General features: G+C 43.0%; 1 protein-coding gene, 1 long non-coding RNA gene and 1 pseudogene across 4 annotated transcripts in view; 2 read left to right on the top strand and 1 right to left on the bottom strand.

Moving 5' to 3' along the window:
* Positions 1 to 25,105, top strand: part of LOC144987094 (uncharacterized) — a 270,314-nt gene that overhangs the window by 133,029 nt on the left and 112,180 nt on the right. The window lies entirely within an intron of this gene.
* LOC144987114 (uncharacterized) lies at positions 2,171 to 8,408 on the top strand (annotated as a pseudogene). Its single transcript, XR_013650977.1, has 14 exons — positions 2,171 to 2,656; positions 3,525 to 3,748; positions 3,918 to 4,146; positions 4,873 to 4,948; positions 5,202 to 5,479; positions 5,572 to 5,654; positions 5,752 to 5,811; positions 5,887 to 6,092; positions 6,202 to 6,301; positions 6,966 to 7,122; positions 7,199 to 7,296; positions 7,592 to 7,736; positions 7,813 to 7,930; positions 7,999 to 8,408. The product of XR_013650977.1 is annotated as an uncharacterized LOC144987114 (transcript).
* On the bottom strand, positions 8,504 to 24,879 carry LOC144988103 (uncharacterized). 2 transcript variants are annotated; one of them, XR_013651893.1, is made up of 6 exons: positions 24,479 to 24,879; positions 10,331 to 10,376; positions 10,119 to 10,210; positions 9,797 to 9,890; positions 8,818 to 9,094; positions 8,504 to 8,677 (listed from the first exon to the last, which is right to left on the bottom strand). It is a non-coding gene; the product is annotated as an uncharacterized LOC144988103 (long non-coding RNA). The 2 variants fall into 2 exon arrangements; XR_013651892.1 differs by lacking the exon at positions 24,479 to 24,879 and having other exon boundaries at positions 10,331 to 11,989.

Below are 25,105 nucleotides of genomic sequence, written 5' to 3'. Positions count from 1 at the left end.
CCTCTCAGCATCATCCGTGTCTTCATGCAGTGGAAATGACAGAAACACAGACACCGCTCCATGTCGCCATCAGGCTGAAAACATCAGCTGGAAGCTCCGCCCACAGGCGGCGTCAAGCTCAGGAACCCATTTGTGGACAGACGGCGAGCGGAGAATTATCCACACGGTGAAAGAGAGGCGGTCAGTGTGGACGCAGCTGAACAGAAATGTATTCATGTTCATTCAAAACAAAGAGGACACTTTTGAATAGGAGGCAGAAAGGGCAGGTGTTCAAACCCCCCTAGGGTCCTGTGTGTGCACGTCTGACCAGCATCAACCTGTTATTTCTGTTGGTTCTGATCCAGAAAGGTTTTTAATTACCATTTATTTGTCATTAGTGTTCAGAGTTCATATAGTTTTGCATTTTTCAAGAGGTTTTTTGAACTTTTTGAGCTTTTCCAGTCTGGTTCTACTGGTTTTCTTGGAGTTTCTGCTGTTTTTATTGTTACTCCACGTGACCCAAAGGTCTCTGCTCGTCCCTGCTGTGCAGCTCTGTCCTTCCCCTCTGTCATGTGTTCATCCGTCCACATGAGGGCGCCGTCTAGGTCATGCCTGGTGCGCTGGAAGCCAAGAAAAGGAGGGAAAAATGGAGAAAATGAAAGACCTGAGGAAAGCTGCAGTTCAGCCTTCAGGAAGAAAAGTTTAGACCAATAATTACAGAAATAAAAGATAAAAAATGTTTTTTATAAATCTGAAAGTCACCAAAGTGTTTAACAAACTTTTTTCTAAAGTGAAAAGGTCAAATGTTTGTGTGTTGGAAGTCCCAACCTGACAGATGAGCAGAACAATCAGGCAGGCAAAGCCGTAACACTGCCCCCTGGTGGACAGGAACTCAGCAGTGCAGCTTCAGGATGGAGTGGCTTCCAACAGATCAGATCAACGTTCTGCTCTCTGCTAAAGAGGCAGAACGTCTCCTTCTAAGAAGAATCCAGAGTTCCTGATCACAAACATCAACTGAAGCCCAAATCAGAGCTGATCAGACTGCATGGAGCCCAAGCTCCAGAAAAGAGGAGAGAAGAAGAAGTCGTCCACATGAAGCTTCACCTTAGAGGAAAAGAGGAGCTGCTGAACTAAAGTACTCGAGTACTGAGGAAGACTTTCAACCTCTGATTGATTCTGTAGAACATTTGGAACTAGAAGGTAGAAAATGCTTCTGTGCAGACATGAACTGAAGTCATGAACTGAAGTCAGAGAGCGTCTGAATGTTGGAGGATCCAGAAGAAACCAGGAGCTCATGAAGGTGGTTCTGTTGGAGCAGAGAGCAGAACTCTGATCCCAGTTTCAGGAACAATGCAGGCTCATGTTCTGGACTGAAGAGTTCTCCTGAAATGTTCTGTTCAGGCTTCTTCAGGATGACATCTGTGTGTGAATGTGGAGGTTTGTCTGAACCAAGCTGCAGCTCACTTTGAAGCTCCTTCAGGCTCACACAGCAACAATAGCCGCGGTTACATGGGCAGAATATCTTGATCGGATCAATGGTCGGGTTAAAATTCACCCGTGCACATGGGATCAGAAAACCTTTTTCCGATTAGAACAAACGTTCCCATGGCTCACACGCTCATTCGGAATGAATCATCTGGGCATGCGCAGTAGTGTAAAATCACCCGGATTAGGAAATAGGTCCCGTTGTAAACAAACCACTGCCCCAGACATTTATGCAGCAGCTCAGTAACATACGAGACGATCTTCCAAATGTGCTTTTATTAATGTTATGAATATTATGAAGTGCCTGTTCGCTCATCGTTATATTTAATCTGTGTGGTCAGTGCTTTTTGTGGAAGAATTAAGATGGACGAAAGCTTAGGACAGGCTAACACTGGCTAACATCATTAGCCTGATGGATGGACACAAAATACAGGACCGTGCGAGAAACGCGGCAATCTGCAGCTTTTCTAAGGCCCGAGCTCTCTTCGAACACAGCTCCTCCTGAGTCCTGCAGCCGCTAACCCAGAGCGGCGGGACGGCTCGCAGTCTGAATTCTCCCACACATAACAAAACAACAAAACGCACACGTAATAAAGACCCCCCCCATCCGACACAAAATTATTAATCCAGCTGCTCTGTTCACTCGGGTGCCAGTGGACCGAGTGAGCGTCGGGGGGCATGAAGCTATGGTGTCAAATTCATGCCTAAACTATTTGGGATCAAAACTGTAAAACCAGGAATCAAAACCCGAATTCTGCAAACCAAAACCCAAAATCTGCGAACCAAAACCCATAATTTGCAACCAAAACTCAAATCTGCAAATCAAAATTCATAAATTGAGAACCAAAACCCATAATTTGCAACCAAAAGCTATAACCTAAAGCGCAATCATATTTCTCAGGTGCTGATTTGTTTTCTCGCTGTTCTGAAATCGTCTTTTTGAGTTGCGCTTTTATTTTGAAATCGTCTTTTGAGTTGAGCTTTTTTTTTTTTTTGCGGTTGCCATTCTAAAACCTGTCACACACGTAAAAACAGCGCCACGTCAGTCAACGGGAGGGGAGGCGGGACATCCCCGACAGCCAGTAGCTCATTGGCTACCGAATGACTCCGAGTCTTACGTCAGCGTCCACCCCCTCAGAGCGCCAAAATCGTACCAATTGCAGAGACAGTCATGGCGAACCAGCAACCGGAGGTAAGTTTTTCACTTCTCAAGAACAATCAAATGTGTTCTCTGTGTAATCGGAGGACGCCAGCATAGTCAGATGAGCTCCAACAGTGACTGCTAGGGAAAAAAAGTAAGATGTTGCATGATAAATCATCACCACCACTCATTGTAAACAGTGGCTAATGTGCTAGCTTAATGCTTACCCCCCCCCCCCCCCCCCCCCCCCCAGCAAAGTAGATGGTTTATTGATAATTATTTGAGTCTTTGCGGAGGGTGTCCGCTCCTTTTTAATGCTTTTTTGTTCTCATGTCATTACTTGTAACCATTTCCATTTACTGTAACCAATGTTCGCCTGTGCTAGCCGTGTTAGCTTAATGCTAGCGGGTTATTCCGGCTCATTTCATGACCCACCCCCTCCCGTAAAAAAGTACCGGTAGTTTATTGATAATTATTTGATAATTATTTTACGACAGTGCCAGGATCGAGCATACACGACAGTGTTAAGTCCACGGTGGGTAAAAAATTCTGGAGGAGATTAAAGTCGGAATGAAGGATACGGTCAGACGAACTGAGACCGGTGTATTAGAACGATTACTGTGGGTTTTTTGGGGCTCTTATGCAATCTTTACGGGCAATTTCTACCAGGTTTGACATGACTACAGCACAGTGAAATCATCAACAGGGGCAGTTGATTATACATGTATTTGCATATTGTGTTGAGCTCTTAAGCAGAAGTGTAATCCGGTGCGGTCATTGGTCGGCTAGAAGTTCCTAAGATAAAAGCATAATGTTTAATAATAACCTTCTTTCTTTTTTTCTTTCTTTGTGTATTTATTTATTCATGAATGAAGGAATTATTGGAAATTGTAAATCTACTTTTTTTTGCAATCGCCAGAATGGATACTCTGAGATACTGTCAGCTGTACAGACCCTGGTGTCTGCACTTCAGCAAAATCTACAGCAGAGCCAAGCTGCAAACAGGGTGAACCAGGGACCTGGTCCAGTAGTACAGCAACAGATGGCTACTCCTCAGCATAGCCAGACACCACACCAAAGTGATCAGGGTCAGAGTCTTTTAGCACAGCAACGGACCACATCTGTACAGCAGGAAATGAGCAGGTTCTATTATAATTGAAAGTTCTTTGTCTTTAGTATTTTAGTGTATTTAACGTTACAGTCACAAATTGAAGTATTTGTATTTCCATTTATAATTACTAAAATTGTTGACATGTTAAAACAGAAATATAATTATGAAGTGCTCATTAGTATGTGGTTTCTTTTGTCTCAGGTCTTTTCCAGCTCTCTTCCGGAGGCAAAATGCTACTGGAAAAAGACGTTTTCCAAGTGCCTCAAAAATATGCAAAATGTCCAAGTTAATGAAAGCGTTTTCATGCAACTTCTGCTTGCTCAATACAAATTTAAAGTACACCCCCTCTCCTTCAGAGGAATTACAACTTTTTCAGGCTGGACTAGGCAAACGAAGCATCAGTCTTTCAGAGAACCTAAGTCATTCTGAGGTATGTCTATGGTACAACCATATCACAAACCTAAATTTAGGTGTTTAATAGTAACATAAAGTAATTATCATTGTTGTGTTTGTATTAGACTTTTGCACAAAAGAAATTTGAATCTCTGAATTTGTCATAAGCAGGTTGTTTCTATCTAACTTGTTCTAATAAGTTTCTCTTGTCCTATCAAACTTCTCCAAAAAAAACTTTAGTATAACATCCCAACTTTGAAGATGGACAAAGATGCCTTTTACAAATGATTGATTTCCACTACAGCTTTTGAGAAATGTGTCACTGGATGATCATTTAAATGGTCGTTATTCAGGGCTAAAGCTAATGTGTAATGCAGTAATAATATGTAGTTCAATAGCACGACTACATCATATAAATGAGGCCAAAACCAACTGGAAATTGTATTTAGATGACTGGCTATGTCACAGCCAACATTCCCACAGAAATTCTCAAAAAGCATTTCCATCACACTCATTTTGTTGCTGCTCATAGGTCCACTGAGTGGAGACAACCTGATTCTTTTTAAGATGAAAGTTGCTTTTACTAAATCCAGCAAATAACCAAATTATTGGAAAGCCTGAAAAATTGAGATAGAAAAGGGTTTCTTTATTACTTGGAAGTTTTTTCAATATTTGGTTGTGTATTTTGTATGGGTATTAGAAGTGCACGTAAAATTCATGAACATTAATAAAATGTATTTCATGCTTCTCTTGTTTACCTCAGCTGCAGAACCTGTTGCATGAAGCATTTCCAAAACTGGAGGCGTTAACAGGAGGATGGCTGCTTCATAAATCCTCAGGTTGTGTGTGGGTTTTTTTTCTTCCTAAACACTAACTGCTTATTACTTGTATTTTTCCCTTATTTATTCTAAAATTGAATATCAGACACCCATAAAACTTTTTTCACTTTCACTCAATTTCTGGGTAAAGTTGCTTCTTTGTAGCCTGAATGTTTAAAGCAATTCTTTGTTAACTGTGTAACATAATTTGTCCTAACCTTTATAGGAAAACTGCAATTCTTTCAGAATCTCAATGTGTCAATATTTCTTATAGGTGGCAATGGAAAGAGACAAATGATACTCATAGCTCCAGATAGCGAAGGCTATACAGGGGCACAAATAAAGATGGTCTCCCTCAGTGGGAAAGCAACTCTTTATATAGTTCCTCTACAAGACGAACTCAACACTACTCCTTTACCCCCTGAAGCAAAAGAATTTGAGAGCATGCCTAAAGCAGCATGCAAAAGTTGCCAAAAGCTATTTCCACTGCAAGTTCTGGCTCTCCATGTACATTCATGCCCAGTGATATTAAGCTCATCTGATGAGGAAGAGGTAATGAATAGTTATCCATATTTGAGCATTAGACATATCTTAAAGGTCATATGCATGTCATCAATACAACTCATTTTGTATACTATTTTCAGCCTGGTGAGGGTGAATGCCCCATATGCCACGAAACGTTTCCATTTATGGACTTAAACATTCATGCCAGTTCCTGTGGAGAAAGGTGAACCCTTTTCCATAGCTTAAACATTTTGTGCAACATTAATTGCCTAACAGTTTGGCATAACGTCAAATTCACTGCTTTTTCATCAATTCCACAGATCTGACAACAGTCTTGAAACCAACACTGCATCAGATACACTTTCTGACAAGATTTCTTGGCAAGTAATTATATGCTGTGAAATTGTATAAAAAGCTTACACGTCTTGCTCCAAATCACGTAATTTTCTGAACAGTGAGGAAGATGTTTTACGTTGGCTTGCTGCCCAAATTGACCACACAAAAGAGTTCAGCCTTTGTGTGGCACGAGAACAGTTGGTGGAACGGGGTATGATGCTCTGGAAAAGACAAAAGCGAAGTTCCCCCATCAATCCTCTTAAAGTTACTTTTCTGGGAGAGTCTGGAATTGACACTGGGGCACTGCGTGTGGAGTTCCTGACAGGTACTTATGTTTGAGGAAAGAAACAACATTTTATTGTTGTTCTAATTGTTGTGCATTCCTATGCATTTCTGTATCACCTACTTGAATGTCTTTTTTACTTTTGTTTTAGAGTTGATTTCTGGGATTGGTGACAGGCTCTTTGAGGGTCGAGAAGGGAAAGGAAGAATCCCAAAGTATTCCCTAAATGACCTTGACAATGGTCTCTTCAGGTGTGTAATGTTATCTCAGATTCTTCATTCATGGTTTGCACTATTTTATTTTTTATATGCACTATTTCATTTAAAATGAAATAGTGCAGTGTAGAGGCCTTCCTTCATGTACAACTGAAACATATTTAAATTGATAGTTGGTTGAACATTTTTCAAACTTAGAGTTATCACCTTATAAATGAGTGTGACAGTGGTGTTCTGTGATGGACTGGCAAATCATTCAGAGCAGGGGTGGCTGACCCTTGTCCTTAATAGCTACAGAGTGACTAACCCCGTCTGAATTCCCACCCTAACCCCCATATAGTGTACTAAATAGTGCATTCGCCATTTTTTATTGCTGTCCGAATTTACAATTCCAAGATCGAGTGCCTTGGAAATTTCCCAGAAGTCTCTGCCAAAAACCAGTGAGGATCGATGCTCACTAGATCGGCAAATATATGTCCATATATCCATACATATCCATGATGTCATATGTGTGATACTGTGATACAAATGACCTGCACTTACCTTTGTTACATGTTGAGTATGGCCATTTGTTGGAATAAGGTGTCTAGAAGCAGGGAAACAGAAAACATGCTGGATTGTGGCTCCAGAGCGCCAGGGTTGGCCACCCTTGCATTCAGGTGTAATCCTGACTTTTACAGTGCTGTGTATTTTTTTTAAGAGTTGCAGGGGAAGTCTTTGCAGTGAGCCTTGCACAGGGTGGTCCAGCTCCATGTTTCCTGCAAGAATGGTGCTACCAGTTCCTGGCAACTGGTGAGCTGGTACCCATAACCAAAGATGACATCTTTGACTTGGAGTTGTCACCACTGATTGAAGCTGTAAGATCAATTTATTGTTTGATATTTAATTTAGGTATTAAACAAGTTTGTTACTAAAACACTTTTTTTTTTGCAGATTGACGAGGCGAACGATATGACCAGCTTCACAGAACATATTGTTAATTGTGGCTACACTGGTCCAATAAATGAGGAGCATAAAGCTAGCATAATCAGGTTTGTCTGCAAAAAACAAAATTCTGGTTTGTTTTTTTGTCGTCATTTTGTAAACGTGCCTCTGCATTATGAAGACTGGCATAACCCTGGTATGAGTGGTACAGAGCAGAGAAAATTACTAGCAAAAACATACTTTGTATGGTTTTATTCCTGTTTATTCCACAAATAAATAATAATTATTAAATAGATTATTAAATAAATTATTTCACAAATAAAGATCCATAGAAATAGTTATTATAAATTAGGTGGTGGTTTTAAAATTTAACTAATCCTGTATTTCTGTGTTTCCTGTAAGGGCAATTGTCTTGCATGCCACAACAAAAAGGACAGCGATGCTAAGCCAGCTACGACAAGGCTTAGATGTCTATGACTTCTTAAAGGTCATCAAAGGAAATCCAGAACATTGCCGTGGTCTGTTTGTTGCAGGCAATATTGAGAAAGTAAGTTTGACCGTTCAATTAGCTAATATGCTCTGTGCTCATTTTAAATTGATACACACCCTCTGCATTATTATAGGTGGATTCACACTACATTGTGTCCAGACTTGCACCGGAGTTCAGTAGCTCCACAGTCAAGCAACTAACAGAAAAAAAAATCTTAAATTACTTTCAAGATTTTCTGCTCGAACTTGAGGGTATGTTAGATCTCAATTTTTCTCTCCCTTTTTTTCTTCGTTAATTCTGTTTTGTTTTTTCTTTCAAGATGCAGACCCCGAAGACCACGATGAGCCTTCTGTCCCCGGTGTGATGCAATGGCTTTCTGGCCAGGCTCACAGACATCTCGTTATCAGACAGGGAAGCATTTAAAATAGTTGTTCGTTTTAACCACAATTGCTTTGACAACATGCCTGGTCACACCATCTGCTTCCCTGTTGTTAGTGCCTGCACACAAACTGTGACTTTTCCAACAGCTCATCTCAACTCTTTTGAGGAGTTCAAAGAGAGTATCTTGATCTCTCTGAAGTGTGGCGCAGGATTCCACAGAATCTAGTGTTTCAACAGTTTTGTTAAAAACTAGTGTTTCAACAATTTATTTTGCAAAACTTACTGTCTTTTGTAAACAAAAGGAATTTAATGGATCAAACATAAAAAAATTGAAGTTATACAAAATTCCAGTGGTGGTTATTGACCATTTATTATTTTATTTTGGTTGAAATCTGTTCATATTGGTAGTTGTTTTTTTACATTCTGCTGTGATGACAAACATAGTTTAGTACAGAAATGTAGATGTCTTGGCCATGGTTTTCAGATGTCCCACAGGGGTTGAAAAGTTGGGACAGGTCTGAGTCAGAGAGGGGACAAGCCACAGACGGAACAACAACTCCAACCGTTTCCTGCTCGGCCTGGTTTGAGTTAGACTGTTGTCCAATGTCCACAGAACCCTGTACACACAGAAAACGAAAGTCAAAATGGGAATATATATATATTAATGCATCGACTGTTAATTTACAAATTCTATTTTTTTGCCACAGCATTATAAAAACAGCACAATTGTAGTTAAAACTGCTTGTTTTTGTTATACCTGCGCATAGACAGGAGGATTGATGGGACTTTGAGCTCGGCCCATTGCCCACAGTTGGTTGGGGGTTAAATTTTGTTCACTGCGAAGGGAGTGGTTATCCCACGTGGAAATGAAACTTTCCAAGTCAGCTTGCAGTCGTGGCAAAAACACATAATGCGCAGCAAAGAGATGACGACTGTCAGACGGGTCCAGCAGTCCATCTTCTTCCAAACAGTGAAACATGTTGTAGTAGATGACTGTGACAGACATCCACACATCCCTCCACAAACGTTCAATTCTGTAAAAAATAAATACATTTAATGACTCTTTAAAATACAATTTCAATATGTTATGGAGTATTTCAGAAACGTACAGCCCCTAATATGGCATAGTAAGTACAGTGGGACACAGAGAATTGCTACCCATCTTAAATATGTTGTGAACTTTATGTGCAGCATTATGTTTATTATTGTACACAGTACAAAATTAAATCTCAATTTATTTGGACTTTATCAAAAAAATTACCCAGATCTAAACAGTTAAAAACATTATGATTATGGCCCACATTTTCTTTAAATTACTTACTCAAATTATTATTCGCAGTTAAAATGCAGTTGACACATTCTTCACAAAGCTGTACTTGGAATATGGGAGCCATGTTTTTTAATACTTGTCCTGTCCAACAGCTGAGCAAACAGATGAGAGCTGAAAGCCTTTTGTGTTGAATATATTTTACTGTTACAACAGGGGTTATGAATATTCTGACACACTAGGTGTATTTTTGAGTTAACCCCTTTTATAATTTAGACTAAACTTTATTCATATCTACATTTGCAACAGTTTTTGTTGAACGGGACAAAAGAAAAGGAGGGGGGGTAGAGAGAGGGATGCTAGAGAGGGGGGATAGGAGGGTGATTATAGAAAATGTGTGTGTGTGTCTGTGTGGGGGGGTCAAATCATAAATCATGTTTATAGTCATTATATGGGAGCTATGTCTTACCTTTGATTATGAACACTTTTGCCAGCCATGAAACTGCCTCTGTCACACCCACGGACTGCAAACATCCATCTTGCTATGTCCACATTTTCACAACCTTTAGATGCACAAAAAAATATTAGCTGGTTAAGTTTCAAGTAAAACAGAGGACAGAACTGCTCTAAACTGAAATATCACCTCTGCTCTCAAGTATTTAAAGTAAAACGTTTTGTAAAAAAAAGGTCCTGTGACAGGAAGTTACACGGTTCTGGTCTAAATAAAGCTTAGTGGTTTTCTACACCTCTCAAGTCTGCAAGAGAGAATTTAGGTACTGACAGTCACAAACCTATTAGGAACACCGTGGTCCTCCACTGAGCGCAAAAAAAACCCTAATGCTGTTGAAGCTTTGTTGTTTGTTGCTGCTCCCAGGTACATTATCTGTGGGGTGAGATAAAAAGGGGAAAAATGTGGGAAGAAATAAATATATGCCAGTTAGGTGATATTTTAAACACAATTAGTAAAATAATAGTATGAAGGGCAAACAAAACAAACCCTCACCTTTCGTGAGAAGCCATCTATGGCTCCAAATATAACAAAACCATACCTGCAACACAAATTCAAAATAACATTTTTTATACTATTTCAAGTGCAACAGATGAAGTATAATATCTTGCAGATTTTCTTAGATTAGATTGAATCTGACTTGCCTTATCAGTTTATGGTTTGTATCTAGGTGAACTAGGGATAGTGGAGCAGGTACACTGTACACACGCCTCTTCACACATCCAAAAGTAGATCTTGTTAGTCTGCCTGAGACACCCGCCCCATCTACACGTCTCATAGATTTCCATATTCTGGTCCATGTAATGCGATGTCCTAGAGCCCGAAGTTTGCCTTTCATAATTCTAAAGCCAATAGTGGGGTTGCTTTTTTTGATGCTGAAAATAAGTTGATCCAGCTGGTCATCTGATATATCGCTATATGTGCTCTTAACTGTCAATCCATGCCTTTTCAAAGCCTGATTGATCGTTCTCTTGGATACACCCATTAGGTTTGAAATGGATGGGATCGACAAGTCGGTTTCATGGTATTCTCTCAACTTTTCTTCATTCACCATGATTTTAGGACGTCCCACATTGTTGTTCAAGAATTCAACTTCCACAGCTGGGCCATGCTGTTGCTTATATTGTGTCAGAAGTTCATGCAGATTTATGAGAGCATTACAAACATCTTCAGGAATGCTGACTTGGTTTGAAACAGAGCGAATGAATGCCAGTTCATGGGTACTTGTAAAAAGTAGATGACCCAAATCCAGCGGGTGTGAAACTGCTCTCTCTATGTTGTTCAATAGTCGTTGCAGCACTTCCCTCTGGAATTCCTAGAGAAATGTTGAGAAACCTAATTTAGGTTATACCTTTGTGACGGTGTAGAACCGTCAGCCGCCGCTGCAGTCACACACGCTAGCGCACACACACACACGTGCGCATAGACGCGCACGCTCGGACCCGGTAACACGTCATTTACATCAGCTTACCCTTTTCATTCCGTCCCTATCCCTCTGCAGGTAGCCCTGGGTGCACACTAGGTTGCCGACTCACCATCCCCATGCATACATTAACACGAGGCACACACGACGCCAACATTAACGTTCTTCTTCTTCTTCTTGTGATTTTATTGGCGGGAGGCACTATCGTGAAGGTGCATTACCGCCACCTACTGTGTTGGAGTGTGGGTCAGAGTGGGGATTACCTAACCAAATTTGACTATATAAAAAAAAAAAAAAAAAAAACAAACTAAATTCTCCTCAATAACCTAGTTCTTTTCAAAAAACCTATAATTGCACCATTTAAATTTTCCTCCCCTCCCAAAAGCTTCTTTAAAGTCATTTGCTCGCCCTCTATCATCCGTACCCTACTTTCCAGTTGTCGTCTTTCCTCCCTATACAGTTCACACTGACATAGAACATGCTCCACAGACTCTTCCCCTTTCCCGCACTCACACAAACCAGTAGGATGTTTCCCTATCAGATGCAATGTATTATTTAAACCAGTGTGTCCCATCCTCAACCGTGATATTATGCAGCTATCTCTGGTGTTTACTCTGACATTCATACCTCTCCCTACTTTGTCCTGAATACTAAATAGATGTCTTCCTTTCCTCTCCCTTTCCCATTGTGTCTGCCATTCTTCCATAATACGCCTCCTAGTAATTGCCCTAAATTCTGTCCTACCTAATGGAATTTCTATCTCTATTCCCCGTTTCAATGCCCTTTTTGCCAGGAAGTCAGCCATTTCATTTCCCTCCACCCCCCTATGTTTTGGTACCCACATGAATCTAATGTTTATTTTTAAGTTTGCCAACCTGATCAAACTCTCATAAATTTCATATAATATATCTGATCTGCTCTCAGAATAGTATGACTTCAGAGATATCAAAGCTGACAATGAATCTGAACAAATTATACCATCCCCAATTCTGTTCTGTTCTAGCCAGTGTAAACTATATGAAATTGCCAACATTTCAACTGCAAAAACTGAAAGATCCTTTGACGTCTTAACTCCAACAGATTTGTCCAATGTAGGGATACAGAAAGAAAAACCAGTTCTCATTGTTTCTGGGTCTTTAGATCCATCTGTATATATGGGTATAAATGAAGCATGGACTGTGTCTAATCTGTCTGCTGTTATCTCATCCCAGTTTCCCTTCCCTTTTCTATCCTCCATTGTTCTATGGAGATACAAATCCACTTGTGCAGTTGGAAAAATCCAGAAAGGAGTGGTCGGGTACAGAAACGTCTTAACTAGGGTTTTGCCATGAATATTTGCTTTTCTCGCTAACCTAGCTAATTTCCAAGCAGCACTTTCATTTGTCCCATTATCACTTTCCCAACAAGGATCAATAGCCCTCCTAACCATGTTCTCTACATCTACACAACCCTGTATTTTCACCCAATAGTTAAGCATCAGCTGTTTAATTCTTAGTTTCAATGGTAGCTCCCCCATTTCAACTTGTAATGACACAGCAGGAGTTGACCTCATAGCCCCAGTGCATATTTTCAAAGCCTGATTTTGGATGACTTCTATTTTATGTAATAATGTTTTGCACACTGTATTGTAAACAATAATTCCATACTCTGTGACTGACCTAATCATTGTAATATATATTTGTTTTAAAGCCTGTGCACTAGCTCCCCACCCAGTACCTTTCAAGCATCTCATTATATTTATGACTTTCTTACATCTCCCTACTATACTATCAATGTTCTCTCTCCATTTCAATTTTGTATCCAATATAACACCCAGGTACCTAAAACTATGTACTTGCTCAATTGCTTCTCCATATAACCTTAAGTTCAAAACAGTTCCACGTTTCCTAGTAAAAACCATGCATTTTGTTTTAGTTACTGAAAATTTGAATCCCCAGTCATAAGACCAGTTTTCCACCTCCGTAATCGCGTCTTGTATTTTTCTCTCCACATAATGAATATTTCTTCCCCTCTTCCACAAGGCTCCATCATCTGCAAATAGTGCTTTCCCAAATTCACATCCAATTGAATTAAATATATCATTAATCATAATTGAAAACAACACAGGGCTAATCACACTACCTTGTGGGGTTCCATTATCCACTACGTACCTATTAGAAAAGGACTTTCCTATCCTAACTTGAACATATCTATCAAACAAAAACCCCTTAATCCAATTATAGATTCTTCCATTAAGTCCTAACGTACCTAATTTTATCAATAAACCCTCTTTCCAGACCATATCATAAGCCTTTTCAATATCAAAGAATACCGCCACCAAATATTCTTTATTTACTTGGGCTTTCCTAACGTCTGCTTCTAGACAGATTACAGGATCCATTGTCCCTCGACCTTTCCTAAAACCATTCTGATATGGGGACAGCAAATTTTTACTTTCCAGGTAATACTGCAATCTCTCATTTATCATTCTTTCCATCACTTTACCAACATGTGATGTGAGTGCTATAGGCCTGTAATTTTCTGGGCTGCTCGGATCTTTCCCAGGTTTTAATATGGGAATAACCACCGCCTCTTTCCAATTGGTCGGCAATTTACCTTCACTCCAGACCCTATTATACATGTCCAATAATTTCAATTTCATTTTCCTACCTAAATGTTTTAACATAACATAACTTATACCATCCCTACCGGGTGATGTAATTTTAGATTTATGTAGTGCTAAATCCAATTCAAAGCAGGTAAACGGAGCATCCATGGTTGTCAAATAAGTGTTATCATCAAAGTCCTTGTAGTGCCGTTCCCTAATTTCATCTCTCCTCCCTTTCCTATACCCTGACAAATTCTCATTGCTTTGACTTCTCACAAAAGTTTTAGCCAACATTTCTGCTTTATCCGTATCCGATATCGCCAGGTCATCACCTATTTTCAATACTGGATATTGTAACTCCCTCCTTATACCCTTCATTTTTCTAATCATTCCCCAAACCGTATTAACTGGAGTTGTTCGACCAATTTTATCACAAAAAGCCCTCCAGTACTCCCTTTTCTCCTTTTTAATAATCCTTCTTGCCTGTGAACAAAGTCTCTTATAATTCAACAGATTTTCATATGTGTGTGTCCGTTTTAAGAGTTTCAAACCCTTATTCCTATTCTTAACTGCTATCTTGCAGTCTTCAGTCCACCATGGAACATTTTTCCTCGTCATAGTTGCTTTACTTCTCGGAATTGTTTTTTGCGCCGCTGAAATTATTAAATTTCGAATTTTCTTTTCCATTTCTTCAGCCGTACTCTCCATACTAATGTTTGAACATTCCTCCTCACACATAAAAGTAAATTCACCCCATTTTGCTTTATGAAAAAGCCATCTTCCTTCCTTTCCATTACTTGGTGGTTCTCTATCACCACCAACCCTAGAGAACACAGGATAATGGTCACTCCCCATTGTGCTGTTGTGTACATTCCACTCACTACCCCCTGCCAAAACGTTTGAAACAAAAGTAAGATCTAGTGCTGACATATTCCCTGTTCGAACATCAGTTCTTGTTCCTCTCCCATCATTGAGACACACCAAGTGTAATTCATCCATCAAATCCTCCAATACCTCACCATTAACATCTGTCACCTTCCCCCCCCATAATGTGCTATGTGCATTAAAATCCCCACAAACAATGACATGCCCATTGTCTAGATGAATAATTGATTTAAGAAGACTGAGATCTAACTTTTTGCATGGATTATAGTAATTAACAACGTTTATTCTCCCCAGACCAATATAAATTTCAATGCCAATAAATTCTTCTTGTGTCCCTATCTTAATCACCCTGTAATTGAAATTATTTTTTATAAATGTGGCACAACCACCCCCACCTCCCTCTGCTCTATCACACCGGATTCCTGTATATTGGGAAATTCTAAAATCTAAATTTGGCCTTAACCACGTCTCTTGAATACATATAATTTCTGGTTTTTGATCCAGGTCATCTATACACTTTTTCAATTCCTGTCCATTTGCCAATAAGCTCCTTGCATTCCATTGAAGTATAAGAACCATTTACTATCCCACACTTCCCACCTCCTGACTAGACTGGGCACTAAGGTTAACATTAACGTTGGTTTGTTTACCCGGAAGTAACCCGGTAACCCGGAAGTGGTCATGGACACCCTGGGTCATGTGACGCATCGGTCACTGTTTGTATTTATTTTTATTGATGATTATTGTTATTTTTCTGTACACGACACAGAATGTTTAGTTGAATGAAACTGTTTATTCCTGTATGTTTATGTTCTTGAACAATGTAAACACTTGTCCCTATTTTCTCTTTGGACTGATGGAGAGCAACGCCCAGGAGGAGGGGCTTACCACTTAAAAGAGAACCAGATACAGCTGTCAGGGTGGGAGTCTGAGTGGAGAAGTTGGAGAGTCTGAGAGGAGAATTTGGAGTGTTGGATTGGAGAAGTCTATGTTGGTTAACCTTTGTGGAGCAATTGGTGTGCTCTATTCTTGCATTAAAGTCAAGAATACTTTCACCTTGGCGCCTCTGCCCAATCATTCCCTGGTGGGACCCACGACAGTTGGTGTCAGAAGTGGGATAAGCAGATGGCTGGCTGCAAAAAGGTGAGACACAGAGGTCTGCGTTCCCAGAAGGAGGAGATGGAGCCAACATCGGATGCAGTCCCTCTGTTGTCCAATTCATCCTCTGAGGAGGAGGTGGTAGATCCTGGTGCCTCTGGTGGTTCTTCAGGCCTGACCAAAGGCCCAGAAGGTGACTTGGCGGCCATGATGAGAGACTTTCTCCATGGACAGCAGCAGCGAGAAGACCGGTTCATCGCCGCACTCCAAGGTTTGGAAGCCTCTTTTTCCAGGGCAGAGCACCATTCTGGTCGGCGGCGTAACACCAGTCCCAAAGCCGCTGGACCAAGCTCAGCCGCAGTGAGTAGCCCAAGGTTGGATCTGCCAACACCAGCTGCAACGTCCCGTCGACGGCATCCAGTGGCACAGGAGGACTCCAGCTGGTCAGATCAACCACAGAGCAGAGTCAGTTTACAGCCACCTGATTGGAGACCTTACATGGAGCCAAAGGTCCCTCCATATCAGACAGGTGAGGACATTGAAAATTACCTGCTACGTTTTGAACGGATTGCCAGGACGTGGAGATGGCCAGAGACTGAGTGGGCATGTCGCCTGGTGCCACTGCTGTCCGGAAAGGCGTTGGAGGCCTACACAGCAATGGACGAGCAGCAAGCCCACATCTACAAGGACCTGAAAGACGCACTCCTGGTAAAATTTGACATCTCGCCAGAGACTTACCGTCAGCAGTTCCGGTCTACTGTGGTGCCATCTGGGGAGAATCCGACTGAGACATACCACCGCCTGAAGGGCCTCTACCGTCGCTGGATCCGCCCAGAGCAACACAGTAAGGAGCAGATCGGGGAGATCGTCATCCTGGAGCAGCTGCTGCGTGTGCTTCCAGCTGACGTGAGGACGTGGGTGAAGGAGCACGACCCGGAGGATGGCCTCACCGCTGCCCGGCTTGCGCTGCAGTATCTCAACGCTCGACGAGGAGCGTCTGCACGGCCGTCGGGTGGGGATCAGCGTCTTCCCATTCAAACCGCTCCACTGAGACCTGCACGGAGAGACTTCCATCAGGCAACGCAAGGTACCAACCCAGCACGTAACCAGCGAGCGGCGGGTAAGGACCTTGTGTGTTTCTATTGCCAGCAGATTGGTCACAAAGCCTCCGTATGTCCAATCCGCAAGACTAAATTCACAGGTGCTTGCTACGCACCCAGGCCAGAGACTGTCACAGGAGCAGGGCCTGTGCACATGGACAAAGACACTTTCCAGCCACTTAAACAGGTGACTGTGAACGGACAGCAGGTTACTGCTATGTTGGACACGGGCAGTTTTTTTTCTCTGGTCAAACAGAGTTTAATCCCTTTTGGTGGACTTGATTATAGCAGGCAAACAAGTGTTGTGTGTGTTCATGGCGACCAACATTTGTACCCAAAAGCGGATGTAACAGTGACCATAAATGAACAATCCTATCTTTTGACTGTCGGGGTGGTAGAGAACCTACCTGTTGATTTAATTTTGGGGTGTGATTTACCTATGTTGGGGGACTTATTAAATGAGGCTACTGAAACAGCTAAAGCTAATGATGAGCTAGCTGTTACTGTCTCAGCACCTGTGCTAACTAGAGCTCAGGCTAAAGCGGGAATGCAAAGTCTTCCACGTTTGGATGACGATTTCTTTGATGGAGGCAAAGAAATGCCCAGAAAATCCCGTCGTCAAAGACGGTTTGAGAAAAAACTTAAGTTGCTGGATCCTGAGATCACAACAACAGCAGAAACATTTGACATACCAGCTGACATTTCGGCTTTGCAGAAAGAGGACCAAACTTTAAAACCATTGTTTGCCAAGGTGACAACAGAGAGTGACAAATGTTTGGGAAATGTGCGGTTTATTGTTGCTGATGATGTTCTGTATGCAGCTGAAGGTGAACACCTACGGTTAGTTCTTCCAACCACCTGCAGGCCACTCGTCATGCAATTAGCGCACACACTCCCATGGGCGGGTCACCTGGGTCGTCACAAAACCTATCTGCGGGTTAGTTCACGTTTTTTCTGGCCATCAATGTACACTGACATTCAGACGTACTGTGCAACATGTCCTACCTGCCAGAAAACTGCAATAACACACAAGTCTGACAGAGCATTACTACACCCACTTCCTATAATTTCCACTCCATTCAGGAGAATAGCCATGGACATTGTTGGACCTTTACCTAAGAGCAGTAGCGGTCACGAATACATCCTGGTGGTCTGTGACTATGCTACACGGTTCCCAGAAGCTTTTCCCCTGCGCACCATTACAGCTCCTGCAGTCATGAGAGCGTTAATTCAGTTTTTCTCCAGAGTAGGAATACCGGATGAAATTCTGACAGACCAAGGAACCAACTTCACCTCTCGGTTGATGAAACTGTTCCAACAGCAGCTTGGCATCACTGCCATCAAGGCGACACCGTACCACCCACAGACCAATGGCTTGGTGGAACGTTTCAACCAGGCCCTGAAGAGGATGCTGCAGAAGTTCGTGGGTGACACAGGGAAAGACTGGGATCGTTGGCTACCATTCCTGTTGTTTGCTTATAGGGAAGTCCCACAAGCTTCAACAGGCTTCTCACCATTCGAATTCCTCTATGGCTGGGATGTCCAAGGCCCACTGGATCTCCTCAAGAAGAGCTGGGAGGCCAAATCCACAAAGACCTCAGAAAGGGGTGTGATCCAGTTTGTCCTGGAGATGAGAGAACGGTTGGCAAAGTACAGGGAAGAGGCAGAAGTCAACCAACGAGAGGCCCAAAGGAGTCGGAAGACGTGGTACGACCAGCAGGCCCGTCACCGTGAACTCCTACCAGGTCAGGAGGTTCTGCTACTTCTTCCCTCTTCTACCAGCAAACTACTGGCAAAGTGGCAAGGGCCATACACCATTCTCCGCAGGATGGGACCTGTCACCTATGAGGTGCACCACCCTGACAAAAAGAAAGAAAAGCAGACATACCACGTGAATCTACTTAAAGAGTGGAAGGAAGGTGCTAACCATCCAACAGAGAAGTCTTTGCTAGTCAGAGCTGTGAAGACTGAGGAAGACTTGGACTCTGATCTGGGAGCACTGACTCCCTCAACCCCTCCGTCTCTGTCACATTTACCTCCGGAACAGACTACACAGATAATGGACTTATTTCGTGAAACGCCATCTCTTTTTTCTGCACAGCCAGGAAGAACTACACTCATTAGCCATTCCATACGGCTCAAAGATGGACGACCAATCCGGCAACGGCCTTATCGGGTACCACAGAAGTTGGTGGGAAGGCTGAACGATGAGGTGAGGAAGATGCTGGAGCTAGGTGTCATCGAGCCGTCCAACTCAGAGTGGAGCAGTCCGGTGGTGATCGTTCCCAAAAAAGACGACTCACTGCGGATATGCATCGACTTCAGGAAACTGAACGCAGTTTCGGAGTTCGACGCATATCCAATGCCGAGGATTGACGACCTGCTGGAGAAGATCGGGGCTGCTAATTTCATCACCACTCTGGACCTATGCAAGGGTTACTGGCAAGTAACACCTGTCGACCATACACGGCGTTCAAAACACCTGCTGGACTGTTTCAGTTTACAGTTATGCCTTTTGGTCTGCATGGAGCACCAGCCACGTTCCAACGGCTGATGGACAGGGTGCTGCAGGGATGTAACCACTGTAGTGCAGCCTATTTGGATGACGTGGTGATCTACAGTCACACCTGGGAGCAACACCTAGATCACCTGCGTCTGGTCCTGAGGAAACTACAAAATGCAGGCCTGACCTTAAACGTGAGCAAGTGTGAGTGGGCCCGGAAGGAAACTCGTTACCTGGGGTACCTGCTGGGAGGTGGTGAGGTGCGTCCGCAGGTGGATAAAGTTGAAGTTATCCGCAATTGCCCTCGACCACGCACCAAGAAAGAGGTACGCTCCTTCCTGGGGTTAGCTGGATGGTACCGGCGGTTTGTCCATCAGTTCGCCACCATTGCAGCTCCTCTCACTGCCCTTACAGAGAAGAGGCAGAAAAACCCCGTGACCTGGACAGATGAGTGTGAACAGGCTTTCCAAGCATTGAAAAATAAATTGTGTTCCTGTCCTGTTCTCAAGAGTCCTAACTTTGATCAAAGGTTCCTCGTCCAAGTGGATGCCTCAGCAGTCGGACTTGGTGCTGTCCTGGCTCAGGGAGACCCAGGTGAAGAGCGACCAGTCCTGTACCTCAGTCGGAAACTGCAGCCGAGAGAGACAAGGTACTCCACTGTGGAGAAGGAAGGACTTGCCATTAAGTGGGCGTTGGATAGCTTGAGGTACTACTTACTTGGCAGAGAATTCGACCTTGAGACAGACCACAGGGCCCTGACATGGATAAATACCATGAAGGACCACCACAACCGGCTTACGCGCTGGTATCTGGCGCTTCAGCCGTACAAATTTAACGTACGTCACCGTCCCGGAAAACAAAACATAGTGGCAGATTTCCTGTCCAGATTCCCGCACATCGCCAATCTCCCAGAGGAGGGGGATGATGTGACGGTGTAGAACCGTCAGCCGCCGCTGCAGTCACACACGCTAGCACACACACACACGTGCGCATAGACGCGCACGCTCGGACCCGGTAACACGTCATTTACATCAGCTTACCCTTTTCATTCCGTCCCTATCCCTCTGCAGGTAGCCCTGGGTGCACACTAGGTTGCCGACTCACCATCCCCATGCATACATTAACACGAGGCACACACGACGCCAACATTAACGTTGGTTTGTTTACCCGGAAGTAACCCGGTAACCCGGAAGTGGTCATGGACACCCTGGGTCATGTGACGCATCGGTCACTGTTTGTATTTATTTTTATTGATGATTATTGTTATTTTTCTGTACACGACACAGAATGTTTAGTTGAATGAAACTGTTTATTCCTGTATGTTTATGTTCTTGACCAATGTAAACACTTGTCCCTATTTTCTCTTTGGACTGATGGAGAGCAACGCCCAGGAGGAGGGGCTTACCACTTAAAAGAGAACCAGATACAGCTGTCAGGGTGGGAGTCTGAGTGGAGAAGTTGGAGAGTCTGAGAGGAGAATTTGGAGTGTTGGATTGGAGAAGTCTATGTTGGTTAACCTTTGTGGAGCAATTGGTGTGCTCTATTCTTGCATTAAAGTCAAGAATACTTTCACCTTGGCGCCTCTGCCCAATCATTCCCTGGTGGGACCCACGACAACCTTCTTTGACATCTTAATACATATTTTGATTTATCGTAGTGACAATTCACGGGTTCTTACTCCTAGGTTATATATGACCAATCCTGACACTCTCTTAAAAAATGAGAAACCCTGTGTCCGAATTACCACCCTATGCCCTATATAGTGTACATTTTACATTGTCGGAATCTACAATTCTAAAATTGAGTACACTCGAAAATTTCCCAGAATTTTCTACGAAAAACCAGTGTGAATTGATGCTCACGTCATTGGCAAATATAGACCACAATGCATTGCGTTTGAATTTTTTGAAAACGGCGGACGCATGCCTGATGAGAATGATTACCGTAAATTCCGGACTACAAAGCGCACCCGATTACAAGCCGCACCCACCCATATTCACGTGTTTGACTGCTTTCATACATACACAAGCCGCGTCAGAGTACAAGCCGCGCATGTGTTAGCCGATATTGTCATCCAGACAGATCACGGCCAGCATCCCAGAGTGAGTGCAATTCATTAGCACATTGTGGGTGGTGCCAGCTTTGCCTCTGGGTCACGTATTTGAATGTATCGACATCTGTCAAACAGCATGGACCTATATTCTGTTCACAAGTCCCTCAGTTATGGTGTTTTTATTTCATTTTTTTTTTACTTATTGACAATCTAGGTATCACACATAAAATTACAAACAGTAACCATATAATCAACATTACATCCCTCAGTTATAATGAGGAAATTTACATCCGCGATTCCACATTTCCCATGAGTCTTAGGGGCTAAAGGCGGGGCCAACGCCCGGCTCGCCATTCTGTTGTACGTGTTTAAGAATTAGCAAGTAGCAGCAGTGCATGGAGGGGTGAACGGGAACAGCTCTCCTTCCGCTTGTGTCGCAGCAGCGTTACGGGAGTAACAGGACTGGTTAGAAAACACACCGGTAAAATACAGCAGCGGCGACTGAAAAGCGCGCGCCTCAGCGCGATACGCGCGCCTCAGTGCGGCGCGTGCGTCAGAATTCAGAAGCCTCTGCACTCCGCGGACGCCTCTGCGCTCCGCTCCCGCCCCGCGCGCTCCTTGTCTCCCCTTCCTATCTACTCCGACACCTCTGGCCAGGGCGGCTTCAAGGAGGAGCACTTCGTCCCCGTTGCGCCGGTGGATGGAGCAAATCGTTTCTGTGCAAAGCAATCGGACTTAATACTGTACGTTTTGTGTATGAGGGGCGGATACGTTGTTACGTGTGGGAGCCTTCAGACTGCCATCGGCCCCGCAGCTCAATCAGCAGGAGAAGATGTCTCCAGCTCACACGGAGGCTGTGAGTTTTTCAAAGCAAAATTCCGCTTTTACGGTTTCCTTAGAAACCGTAAATGGAGTGTAAATTCACTCCATGCGCTGTTCTCTCCGTCACGCAGCAAACCGGCTTTTCCAAACCCGTTGGTGACGGTGGACTTTTTTACGCTGCTTTTAACGATTGCTTTTACCTGGAAAGCTTCATCATAATGTAGCGGCGATCACGTGCACGTTGGGTCTAATGGCCCCAAAGGATTCTGGGATGCGGCCGGGCATGCGTGTTTCGTTTTGTTGAACCATGACTGAAGTGTCTAAGACCTGAAATCAAGTCCATGCTGTTTGGCTGCTAAGAGGTGTGTTGAATAAAAATGCCTCGTGCTTGGTGTTAGATAAAGAATTCAAACTATTCACTGAATTCGAAAGTACGTACATGGCGGCCGCCAATTAAATCCATAAATTAGCAGCGTCACTGAATAAGCCGCAAGGCTGTAAGCGCAGGAAAAAAGTAGCGGCTTGTAGTCCGGAAATCACGGTAATAACTTGGCGGTGTGGGTACCGGATGTTCTCGGGTTGCCGGATGTTCTCGGGGTCCTTCGGGCTCCTTCCAATGAGTTATATCACTCGAGGAGACATCACGTGGTTCCTCATGGGAGGAGAGCAGCGCCATCTTGGTGAGGTCAAGTTTTGAAGACCAAACCACTTTTTATAACATTTAATAAAGAGCTCTGTTTTTACTTTCAATCACTTCATTATATGAAAAAGAAGAATGGCTTGAAATTGCTTAGTTTTGTTCAGAAATACAAACTTCACGAGTACCCCTCTCTAGTATTAGACTATAAAATAAATATATAATTAAAAATAACACTTTCGGCTTCTCCCATCAGGGGTCGCCACAGCGAACAAGTCGCGTGGTAAATTTGGCAATGTTTTACGCCGGATGCCCTTCCTGACGCAACCTTCTCAAGCCGGGCTTGGAACCGGCAGAGGTAGAGAAGGGAACAGGGAGCAGCCCAGAGTCGAACCTGGGTTTCACGGACGGAAGGCGCCGCAAACCAGCACGAGCTAAACTGGCTCCCCTCTCTAGTATTAGACTATGGTCCTTTATTTTATTTTACTTATGTTTTTATTTATTTGTGTGTTATGTTCATTGTTTCTTTTTTTCCCCTCTATTCTTTATTTTCTATGTTAATATGTTATATTTGGCAATGGTGACTGATCTTCGAGGCAATATTGATTACATTGTTATTGTTCGTTGTTAACGTTAATGTCATTGTTAATGTATGATACCGCAATTGTCAATAAAGTTTAAAAAAAACTTAGCGGCGTTAACTCATTGGTCGTGGCAACTTACAGCCAATCAAATAGTGTGACGTCATCATTGGTCGAAGGATCCCGAAGGACCCCGAGAACATCCGGTACCCACAGCGGTTTATTTCTGAACAAATACATTAAATCTACACCAATGTGTCACGTTCTTCGTCATCACAAAACCGAATATTCATAGTCTTCGTAATATGTTCATATTTATTATGTTATTACTTTGGAAAATGGACATTGTCATAATCGGCGTTAATGTAGTCGTAGTTCCCCTCCAGACCAAGTGATGGCAGCAATGCGCCTTTATGTTTACTTGTCAAGCGGCATATAAGCAAACACCCGAAGGATAAGAGTAGCGAGCATGGTGTCCGAATTGCTTTTAAAACTCCAAAACACTATATAGTGCCGCACTATATAGTGTTTAGTAGTTAGGGTGATCATTCGGACACAGCATTAGTTTTATTAATACAAGTCATGAAATGAGCCGGAAAAACCCGCTAGCATTAAGCTAACACGGCTAGCGCAGGCGAACATTGGTTACAGTAAATGGAAATGGTTACAAGTAATGACATGAGAACAAAAAAGCATTAAAAAGGAGCGGACACCCTCCGCAAAGACTCAAATAATTATCAATAAACCATCTACTTTGCTGGGGGGGGGGGGGGGGGGGGGGGTAAGCATTAAGCTAGCACATTAGCCACTGTTTACAATGAGTGGTGATGATTTATCATGCAACATCTTACTTTTTTTCCCTAGCAGTCACTGTTGGAGCTCATCTGACTATGCTGGCGTCCTCCGATTACACAGAGAACACGTTTGATTGTTCTTGAGAAGTGAAAAACTTACCTCCGGTTGCTGGTTCGCCATGACTGTCTCTGCAATTGGTACGATTTTGGCGCTCTGAGGGGGTGGACGCTGACGTAAGACTCGGAGTCATTCGGTAGCCAATGAGCTACTGGCTGTCGGGGATGTCCCGCCTCCCCTCCCGTTGACTGACGTGGCGCTGTTTTTACGTGTGTGACAGGTTTTAGAATGGCAACCGCAAAAAAAAAAAAAAGCTCAACTCAAAAGACGATTTCAAAATAAAAGCGCAACTCAAAAAGACGATTTCAGAACAGCGAGAAAACAAATCAGCACCTGAGAAATATGATTGCGCTTTAGGTTATAGCTTTTGGTTGCAAATTATGGGTTTTGGTTCTCAATTTATGAATTTTGATTTGCAGATTTGAGTTTTGGTTGCAAATTATGGGTTTTGGTTTGCAGATTTTGGGTTTTGGTTTGCAGAATTCGGGTTTTGATTCCTGGTTTTACAGTTTTGATGCCAAATAGTTTAGGCATGAATTTGACACCATAGCCAGCTCTCCTCCTGGAGCCGCATAGCCAGATCAATGCTCCAGCTCCATTGGCCTTGGTAACCCCATCATCTGTGTCACTGTCTGGGGCGTCGCCCTACCAAGTCGAGCGTAATTACGC

The sequence above is a fragment of the Oryzias latipes genome, chromosome 2 (genome assembly GCF_053564925.1).
Source record: "Oryzias latipes strain Hd-rR chromosome 2, Olatipes_Hd-rR_3.1".
Lineage (NCBI taxonomy): Eukaryota > Metazoa > Chordata > Actinopteri > Beloniformes > Adrianichthyidae > Oryzias > Oryzias latipes.
Note: the sequence above shows the minus strand (reverse complement) of the source record. Positions and strands in the feature narration are given on the sequence as shown.